This window comes from Theobroma cacao, chromosome 5 (assembly GCF_053813885.1).
Source record: "Theobroma cacao isolate CCN51 chromosome 5, ASM5381388v1, whole genome shotgun sequence".
Classification (NCBI taxonomy): domain Eukaryota; kingdom Viridiplantae; phylum Streptophyta; class Magnoliopsida; order Malvales; family Malvaceae; genus Theobroma; species Theobroma cacao.
This window is the reverse complement of record NC_142643.1, coordinates 27,476,788-27,480,305: the sequence shown is the minus strand read 5'-3', so window position 1 is coordinate 27,480,305 and position 3,518 is coordinate 27,476,788. Positions and strand designations below refer to the sequence as shown.

General features: G+C 32.1%; 1 long non-coding RNA gene across 1 annotated transcript; it reads left to right on the top strand.

The window, feature by feature from the left end:
• The first annotated feature begins 236 nt into the window (after nt 1-236).
• On the top strand, nt 237-2,354 carry LOC148762521 (uncharacterized). Its single transcript, XR_016026497.1, has 3 exons — nt 237-553; nt 1,202-1,285; nt 2,154-2,354. It is a non-coding gene; the product is annotated as an uncharacterized LOC148762521 (long non-coding RNA).
• The last annotated feature ends 1,164 nt before the right edge of the window (nt 2,355-3,518 follow it).

The following is a 3,518-nucleotide window of genomic DNA, read 5'->3' as shown; positions in this document are numbered from 1 at the left end:
AGGTTTAGAAGTGAAAAATTTTAATTTCGGTATAATTTGGAGTAAAAGGGTAAAATGGTAATTTTACCAATCGGAATCGAAAATTTAATTTTTTGAAAGGATTTTGATCAAATTTAATTATTTGGAGTGTGAAATGAGTATGAGGAGTGAAAATTATGCATTATGGAAAATTTTCAATTTTTGGGGTAAAAATGTAATTTTTGAAAAGTTCAGGGGCAAAAGTGTAATTTTGAAAAATTTGCTCCACCAAAACTTTGGAAAAATCTGGAAATATCACTTAAGACTTGGATAAGTCAAAGGGAATGCATGGTGAAAGAAAATAGGACAAGTGGATGGCTAGAAAAAAGAAATGAATTAATAAAATATTTAAAATATGAATAAAATAATATTATTTCATTAAACAATAAAAATGCATAAAAAAAATCAGCCCACCCATTCTTCTTCTTCAACATTCGGCCAAGCAAGAAACAAGAGAGAGAAAGGAGAAAACAAAACCCTAGAGAGAGAAAATCAAAGAAAAAGTGTGAATTTTCAAGGAAATTAAGTGAAAAAGGTGAGATTTTTTCTATTAAGCTTGAGTTTTCTTATTCCCAAGCATTTCTCTTTATTTTCCATGATTAAATTACATGTTTTCATGATGAATTCAATTCTGAAAAAATGGGTTAGGAGAGAGAAAGTTGTTGGATTTATTTGATTTTAATTTATGTTAGTGTTTTTAGTTAGTTTAGCATATTTAGAAACCAAACAACAAGAAAAGAATTTATTTTCTCCCCCAACCATTAATGGCTGAATTTACCATGTAGTGAGTGAGGATGAGTTTGATTTTATTCTAGGAGAATTGGTTAAGGAATAATGAATTATGAGCCTAGAAAAATAATGGGAATTTTCGGAGCAAAAATACGAATTTTTACCCACTAGGGGTATTTTCGTAATTTACTATTGGGACTGATAATTTGCATCACACTGAGGGACATTAAGTTAATTTGGGTGCAATTGAGGTATAGAAATTGAAAAGAATTAAATTGGAGTTTAAACGAACCCGTTAGGAATTTAATCGGGTGATAAGACGAATTAGGCTAATACCGGATTTAGATAGTTACCAGTGCATTTTTGCATTCCATATCATGCATTGGTAGTCCAAATTAGTTTAATTTTGATTTAGTACCAACTTAGTGAATTCTCGATTTTGTACTGTGTCAAGGTGGTGAGTCCTCCAATAAAGGCAAGAAAATTACATCTGAGGACCAGTAGACAGAGTGCTTCGAAAGTCTGCATTCTAGACATTGTGAGTAAACTTATTATCGTCTTAATTATCTAGAGTAGTTTTATACAACTATGTGATTTTATGAAAAATGGGTTTAAATGGTAAATTGTTATGTTTTAAGGGAAATTGTGATTTTATAAAATGATTTTATAAATTTTCTGAAAAATCGAATATTGGTTTTGAAAATAGAGTAATTGGAGACTGCTAGTTTGTGTTGCAAATTTATGGTTTTGAATTGAATGGCTTATGACAATAAATGAGCATGAATGGCTAAACTGATTTTGGTGTTATAATTATTTATACTGTGTATTCAGCCTTGAGAGGCTAGGTTGTGATAAATTGCCATGACATGCTAGAATGAATTTTATTGATTGGTGGATTATATATTAATTATTTACTGCAGAGGGGGTTCCGTGGACCAGCCTATTAGAGGGGCACGGTAAACTCCATTATATTATTACCTCGAACGGAGAGGCGCGTAGGGTATCTCCTGGGGTATAGCTTAGGGTTCACTTCACGCCAAACCACCACGTGAAGGGGAACTCAGCCAACGCTAAGGAACGGCTGTATTTTTTTCAAACAAAAATATATTTTAAGTGTACACAAAATTTTAACAGCCTTGGCGGACTCGGTTAGATGCCCTGCGCAAGGTATCACCGAGTATGAGTTTTGGCACTAGCCAAAGTTTTAAGAAATTCATAAGCCAAGTTGATTACTCGATTTTTATGGATTGATTTTATTTGGTTGAAATGAGTTGAATGGTAATGAAATTACAGTATGATGATTTATTTTAATTGTCTCCATTTACTCGACTTTAGATAGTTTAGATGGTATCTGTTTACTCGCTGGGATTTTATAATCTCACCACCCTCATTTCCTCACATTTCAGGCTCAGGGAATTTTGTAGTTAGCTGACTTGAACAAGGACCTTCATTTGGACTCGAATCGGTAAAAGCTGTAGGTTTCCAGCTTCCGATGCATTTTGGATAGATATGGGCCCACGTGTCACTTTAAAAGAAATTTTATGCTTTGGTTATTTGCTGTATAGTATATATGAATATAATTATCTTTTACGCTATAAGAATTATGTACCGATAGTTTTATGAAAATTATTTTACAAGAAAATAGTTTATTTTATTGAATATTTTTATCATATTCAAATGGTCAAATTTTCACTTCAAATGAGCGTTTTAGATCCTTAATTTTTTTTAATCATTAAATATATATTTTCGGCTTACCTACTACATTTTTAGCAAGTTTCAAGGTTTTCGATAAAAATGACGAAAATGCCCCTGTGAGCAAAAAAAAAAAAAACAATATGTTATGTTATAATTTGGAAATGATTTGTAATCCTTCGTATTTTGATTATTTGATAACTATTGCTCACTGGGGAAGTGCGAAAGCTGATACGAGAGCCTTGCGAGGTTTCGATCGACATTCGGGGTGAAGAATGTTTGTTGAGGCTTCGCGGCGGTTGTCACGGGCTCGATGGGGAGTTCCGGGTCGTGACATCCCTAATGCCACGTTATCAAAATGTGCCACATCAACACTGATGTCAACGCTAATGTCATCCTTTTAACTACAAAATTGGATGTCGTTAGAGGGAGGGACTAAATTGAAGCAATTCCCAAAATCAAGGGACTACATTACTTCAATTTGGAGTATAGTGACTAAATTGAACAAAATGCATGAGTATAGGGACTTAGTGGGTATTTTGACCTTTTTCTAGAGAAGTTAGCACCGGAAATTCAAGAAGCCAAGCCTCCAAAATGGAAGACTAAAGATCAAGACTAACAATCTTTGTTTTTTTCTTCCTTATACTTTTTATTATTCTTGTATTTTTTGTGGTTAAATTTCGAATGATTTTTATTTCAATTATAAGTAGCTAATTTCTTTTCTCTAGAATTGCAATTATACTCACATATAGTTTAAATTTTTAATCTCTTTCTCGCTTATTTTCAATGGTATTGTTTTGTTTATTCCAAGTTGTTCTTAATGCTTTTAATTGCTTGGCTACCAATTAAATTGATTTGAAAACCTAAATATAACATGGCTAAGGGAGTTTAGTGTAGGCCATGATTGGAATAGCATATGATCACATTTATTTGTTTGGATGAATAAATTGATTTGTGTATAGGATAGGAATATACCTATATGTCGTACGTAGCCAAGATTAGAGCCTAAACTTAATGAGTCTATTAATTTCAATTCATATAGGAATATAGTGTTTTGATTAAAATAGATATTTTTATAA